Source organism: Eurytemora carolleeae, unplaced genomic scaffold, assembly GCF_000591075.1.
Source record: "Eurytemora carolleeae unplaced genomic scaffold, Eaff_2.0 scaffold1239, whole genome shotgun sequence".
Lineage (NCBI taxonomy): Eukaryota > Metazoa > Arthropoda > Copepoda > Calanoida > Temoridae > Eurytemora > Eurytemora carolleeae.
Genome location: NW_019397145.1, coordinates 16,602 through 23,928, shown reverse-complemented (window position 1 = coordinate 23,928; position 7,327 = coordinate 16,602).

Here is a 7,327-nt window from a genome sequence, read left to right as displayed (position 1 = left end):
AGAACTCTTTAGATGGATCGGATCATCAAGTAACTAGAATCTTTAGATGGCTCGGATCAAATAGATTTTCAAGTAACTAGAATCTTTATTTGGTTTGGATCAAATAGATTTTCAAGTAACTAGAATCTATATTTGGTTCGGATCAAATAGATCATCAAGTAACTATAGAATCTATATTTGGTTCGGATCAAATAGATCATCAAGTAACTAGAATCTATATTTGGCTCGGATCAAATAGATCATCAAGTAACTAGAATCTATATTTGGTTCGGATCAAATAGATCATCAAGTAACTAGAATCTATATTTGGTTCTGATCAAATAGATCATCAAGTAACTAGAATCTATATTTGGTTTGGATCAAATAGATCATCAAGTAACTAGAATCTATATTTGGTTCGGATCAAATAGATTTTCAAGTAACTAGAATCTATATTTGGTTTGGATCAAATAGATTTTCAAGTAACTAGAATCTGTATTTGGCTCGGATCAAATAGATTTTCAAGTAACTAGAATCTATATTTGGTTTGGATCAAATAGATTTTCAAGTAACTAGAATCTATATTTGGTTTGGATCAAATAGATTTTCAAGTAACTAGAATCTATATTTGGTTCGGATTAAATAGATGTTCAAGTAACTAGAATCTATATTTGGTTCGGATTAAAAAAATTCTTTAAATCGTGCGTGTCAATATTAAGATGATGAATATTTACCTAATTTTAACATTTGTGTCGCATAAACTATTATTTTAATTAAGAACATTATGGAACAGATATATGTAAAAAATGCAGTTAAATTCCCCCCCTAATCAAATGGAATTGAAGAATAACGAATAATAGGTTGGATTGTGTAAATTGTTATCTCTAGGAGTATTTATAAATAAAGGAGGTAGTGCTTAGAGAATGTATAAATAATTTATTATACGCCCTGTAATAATAATATTGAACATAGTTTTTTGATTAGCTTTGAATGTGTAAAGTTTGGTAATTCTTTTTAAAATGTGCAATGGAAAATCGTCATAATTTTCTCATATTTTTGTGACTTGTGAGTAACTCTGTAAGTATATTGACCAAAGATTATAACTGCAAGGAATTAATGTAAAAAATAAGAAAAATTTTTTTGGCTACTGCAGTCGTTTCTGCATTCTCATACTTTGTGAGAGACAAGTTTATTTATCTCTTAGTATTATCTTGAAAGTTACACTCTTAGGTTTGAGACCTTTGTTACATCCTATCTCTCCAAAACATCAGGTTTTAAACTGAGGGTAAAAGGGGTCGGTGTATGTAAATTTGGAATCTGTTAACGTTTTCACGTGAAGTGGTAATTAGGGGTTCCAACGAACTAAACGTTTCGCGAAAAAATGCGAAAATGTTAGGTTGCATTTCGCAAACTTTTTCGCAAAATTTTGCATTTTTGGCGAAAATAAATTATGTGAAAGTGAAGTGAAATTTTGCAAAAAAAAATGATTTTTTGTGAAATACCATGAGTTTTATAGCTGCAACAATTATTTATTTATTGCTCAATTAATTCTCTGCTCTGATAGCTCAATATTTTATTATTATGCCATATAAATAATTTCGCTTCCTTTACTTTATAAATGTTTGATGAAGAGAATTTTAGTTCACTAGGTATCTTTTTGAGGTACGTCGGAACCACAAACGTCGGACATTACAATTTGGCCGGACAGTACAAACGTCGGACTGGTACAAACGTCGGACTAGTACAAACGTCGGACAGGTACATTTTAAGGGAAAAAAGTCGGACTTTGGTTGAGTTTGAAAAAAGACCATTGCTATGAGAAATAAATTAAAAATCACTCACTTATTTCGATAAACATCAAAGACAACTGAATAAAGTCTCATCCTTTGAAGGTATCACTGTATAAAAAACAGACCAAAAAGGAATTGATGAATGATGATGTTTCAATATGCCTAGATCTTTGCAACCCGATTTATTATAACCTTTGATATTTCAACCTATGAAATCTATAAGATCAAACAATTTAAGTTTAAAAGTATTAAATGTAAATACCATTACCAGGTTGCAAAAATATAGCGATGAGAATATTTGAGTGTGAACTCAGTTCCTTTGGGTGATTTTAATTATTCTAGTCGATAAAAGGAAATAACTTTTTTTTCTAAATCTTAAAGTTCAAATAATTTTCTTTCTTTTATTTGGTTTCATTTTCCGTCCCAATATTTTCATTTTTCGTCCCAAACTTTCCTTTTTCTGTCCCAAAAGAAAGTTTGTTTTCTCAAATTCCGCATCGCCTCAATTTTTGACCACACATTTTTATTTTTTGTCCTAATAATTATATTTTTGTCCGACTGATTTTATTTTTTGTCCATTTTATGTCCCAATAATAGACTAAATTTCATGTCTTGTCTTAAAATTTCGTTTTCCATACCAAACAGCCATTTTAACCTGATCCCATTGAGATTGGGTCTGGAATTTTTTCTCTTGTATATACACACAACAAAATTGGATAAATGTTTATTATATCTTTAACTGTTAAGAATCTCAATATATAATTTCTTTTAAGCTTCCTTTACCCAAACTGCAGAACAGAACACTTGAGGAACTGATAAATTTGCCTAATTGAGTAAAATACAAAGACACATAAAGTGAAATTCTATGTGTTTTTTTATATTTCTACAGCGAAAATCTTGAATTTAACTTTGAAAATCTGTTGTATCTTACTGAAATCTGAGATTTGAATTAGTCATAAGTTAAGTGTTTTCTTCTCAAATTAAGGTAAATGAAGCACTTTAGCGCCTTGCGCATTTTTACTGCATGAAAACCGTGAAGAAATAAACAGAATTAAATATTTTTTAAGCTAAATAACGACATTATATTTTATATCAATGATCGGATAAAGTGGTCAAGGGTTTCAAAACAAAATAAACAAATATTTTAAAACTTTTGTGGATTCAGGCGAGATTTGAAAAACTTATATTTTCTTTCTAGACCCTGTTTCTCTAACATCATAGATTAACACCATATAAATATCTTCATAGATCAAGTTCAAAAACCCTAAAGACCCTAAATTTGACTAGGGTGCATTGAGGGGAGGAAAGCCTGTACAAAAATTCTCCACATTCTCCTTATTTCCTCGTCCGAGCCACATTCTCCTTATTTCCTCGTCCGAGCCACCTTAAAATCCTCGTCCTTCCAATATTTTGTTTCAATTGAATTAAAGTTTTCGAGTTTAAAATGTCTTTAAAAATATTCAACTTTTTTACGCGCATTTTCAGATATTTCAGGTGTAGAATGCCGCAAATAATTCCGAGTTTATAGAACTATAATCTTTTTTGTTAATTATAGTGAAAATCAATAAAAAATTGTGGGTGTTTCCATGGTGAAAATGATAGGCAGAAGTATGCCAAATATTTAGCTATTTATTTTATATCGCAAAGATTAGTCTTTACGGAGGCAGAAGAGATTTAAGTTTTACCTAAATAAAGTTTGACATCATTCTCATGTCTCTAAAGATTCAAACATGATTTTAAGTATTGCAAATTTGCAATACTTTAGTCTATCTATGCCCTAACGTGGCCAGATTTTAAAAAAATTATCTTCAAGAGTTATAAACTGTAAAACACATATTAATCGAAGGACGAGGATTTCGAGGTGGCTCCGACGAGAAAATGTGGTTTGGACGAGAAATTGTTGTGGGCAATCGTTGAAATTGTTGGTGGCGATCGTTGAAATTGTTGTGGGCAATTGTTGAAATTCTTGTGGGCAATCGTTCATCCGTTGTGAGCAACCTTTTAGCAACAACAGCTCCAACAACCCATAAATTAGAGAAAAAATATTGAAACCGTACAGTCGTCTTTGCAGGATCATTCTTTGTAAGTAACCCTGGTTTACAATCACGTATTTTGATTGATTTTTACAAAGAAATAACTGATATCTTCACGGAAAATGTAAAATGGTTTTAACAAAAATAAAACAATATTTATCAGTAATAACTGCTGATGTAGGTATAATTGGAAAGAATATTTGGAATTATTAGTTTATATACAACACAGATCAGATATATGTATCTTATATTCTCATAATCAATTTTCAACAAATATTTATTTATTATTTGTCGAAATAGCTTCCATTTTAGTTTTTGAATTTATGATAATTACAGAACTCCGGGTCGTAATAAAGAGTTAATTTTTTGGTGGATATTGGACTGTTTTTATTGTTTTCAGGGAATGACTGTATCTATAAATCTAGAGTTTAATCCCTTCCTAGCCATTGTATACACTATACAGGAAGGTTTTAAGCCTTGGTAAATAAATCTTACTATAAAATTCAATTAAACACATATTTGAATTAAATTAGTTTAGAAGTTTTCATCATTATTTTATTAAATTAAATCAAAACAAAATGGTCGAAATCTGATCTAAATTCTTTAAATCTCTGGTAATTTTGAAAGCACGAAAAGGCGGACCACATTTTTGAAATCTCTGGACTAAGGTATTTTGGAATTTTACTTTTAAAATCAATTTTACGAATGAATGCTGCAAATTATTTATTGTAGGCTATTGTAGGAAAATACTTGGTTATCAGGGTGATTCGCGCCCATCTTATATTCGGGCCCATCTTATATTTCCACTTTCAATTAATGCTGAATCCTTTACCATTTTCTCATCGACAAAACAATAATAACATTTTTTTAAATTACAATTTTTTTTTGGATTTTCAAATTTTTCCGACGATTAACATTTTTTGAGACAACTTTTTAATTTTGAGCATCCATAAACCTTCCCTGGAGTCATGCGAGGTCACACAAAAAATTTGGAGCCGTTTTGATGTTTACTTGAGACAAAAAACAGACAGACAGAGACAAGTAATGTTTATATATTGGGTAAGGAGGCAGGTGGGGGAAGGATGAGTGGAGAAAGGGAGTTGATAATGGGGTAAGGAGGCAGGGGGAGGGAAGAGTTAATGAGGGAAACTGGCCATGTATTAAGAAAATCAGATTGCTATATTCTAGTGCCCATATAAAGGGACAGCTCCCTAGTCTCAATCAAACTTTCAAAACATCAAAATAACATCAAAATATCGTTTCAAATTTTAGTTTCAGACACAATTATTTCTTTGGTTTTTAAACCTTGGAATCTTTGGTAATCCAAAATTAGTTTTAATCAAACACCGTCTCTTTTTCGTAGGGTTGTAACTAGGAATTTACTCCGGTAAGGTAAGTTAATTTACCCATTGTAATCAAATCTTTAGAATATGTATATTTCTGGAATATATAGGGTTACTTACAAAGGATGAGACTGTAAAGACGACCTGAAACTTTAATCATTATTGTTTACCGGGTTACTTACAAATGATGAGACTGTAAAGACGACCTGAAACTTTAATCTTTATTGTATACTTGGTTACTTACAAAGGATGAGACTGTAAAGACGACCTGAAACATTAAACTTAATTGTATACTGGGTTACTTACAAAGGATGAGACTGTAAAGACGACATGAAACTTTAAACTTTATTGTATACTGGGTTACTTACAAAAGATGATACTGTAAAGACGACTTGAAACTTAAATTTTTATTGTATCCCGGGTTACTTACAAAAGGATGAGACTGTAAAGACGACATGAAACTTTAATTTTTATTGTATACTTGGTTACTTACAAAGGATGAGACTGTAAAGACGACCTGAAGTTTTAATTTTTATTGTATACTTGGTTACTTAGAAAGGATGAGACTGTAAAGACGACCTGAAGTTTTAATTTTTATTGTATACTTGGTTACTTACAAAGGATGAGACTGTAAAGACGACCTGAAGCTTTAATTTTTATTGTATACTTGGTTACTTACAAAAGGATGAGACTGTAAAGACGACCTATGGTGGTTCCAAGGTTAAAGTAAAGATTCTGCCTTAAATATATGTATATTTATGGCTTCTATAACGATTTGAAAAAAAAGTTCACGGTAGCAGTGAAAAGAAAAAAAGATAAATTCTGTACACAGTGGTCAAAAACAGGGTCTTAGGGGGTACTGAACTTGATTTTAAAAGAAGTATATGCCGCATGATGTTTATCTATGATGGTACAAAAACAGATTCAAGTTGAGTTAAAATATTTCTTGGGCCTAAAAGGAAAATCAAGTTTTACAAATATCTCCTATATCCACTATGAACTTTTGAGTATTTTTCTCATATAGACAAATGTTCAAAGGTGGCAACATCATGGCTACTTATTATACATTTATGATAAAATTAATAAAAACATTCGAATCATTCCTTATAATACTTCTTTAGATTTATATAGATGGATATAAGTATTATATAAATAGGAAGGAAGGATGATTTATATATTATATAATACCACTTGTATAGGAGCAGACTGTAGTATACACTGATTCTAGCGGTTTACAGTACAAGAATGACACACAATTTTTGTCTACATGAAAATACTAAATTCTCATGCAAACAGAAAAAACCTTGATTACTTATATTTAGGGTATTTATAGGTAGGTATATGTTACGTATTAGATCGATTAAGTGTAAAAAAGTATTTAAATTTATGTAAGTGCTATATATTATTAGGTAGATAAATACGTTTTTTTTACAATTTTTTCCAGATTTGTTGAATGTATTCCCACGTGAAGAAATTTGTTTAAAGAAGATTAACTAGCTAAGCATGCTGTCCCATCGCTTTCAAACATGGGGAGTGTGTCTTTTAATTAGCTGCGGAACAGGGCCCTTCTGGAAAGGGCTCCGATCGCTAAGTAGAGTGGGTTGAAGCCAGATTAGCATTAGCCACGTTGGCTCTTTCTTAAATTTACTTCTTTTTATTTTTTCTTCTTTATTCTTCCTATTTCTTGATTAAATACCCCAACCGTAGATACTGTATCAGTAAGATAGGAAGTTGACTAATAAAGCATTCATGGCCGCTTGGCCTTCCTCCCTTCAATGTGTTGTTTGTAATCTTTTTTACAGCTGACGAGGGTCAACCCAGACCGAAATACATTTTTAATAAATGTGGAACTAACATCTACTTTTTTTTTACTCTATACAGAGGTTTGGTTCATCACCAACATATTATTTATAATGTATTATAAATTCCTGTTAAGACAAATCTGTGGTGATTTCAGAGCGCCCACGCATACCAAGTGCAGAGAGCATGCAGTCTAGAAGGTCTAGGATCAGTGCTGACCTAGGCAAAACTGTAGATGGATAAATAGATAGATTGATAGGTATCCATCTAAGGGTATAAGTATGATATATAGGTATATAACGTATAGTAGAAGAATTTATTTAACACAATGTATTAAAAATACATTAAGATTAGATAAAAGTATTTATTGCACAAATCTTTG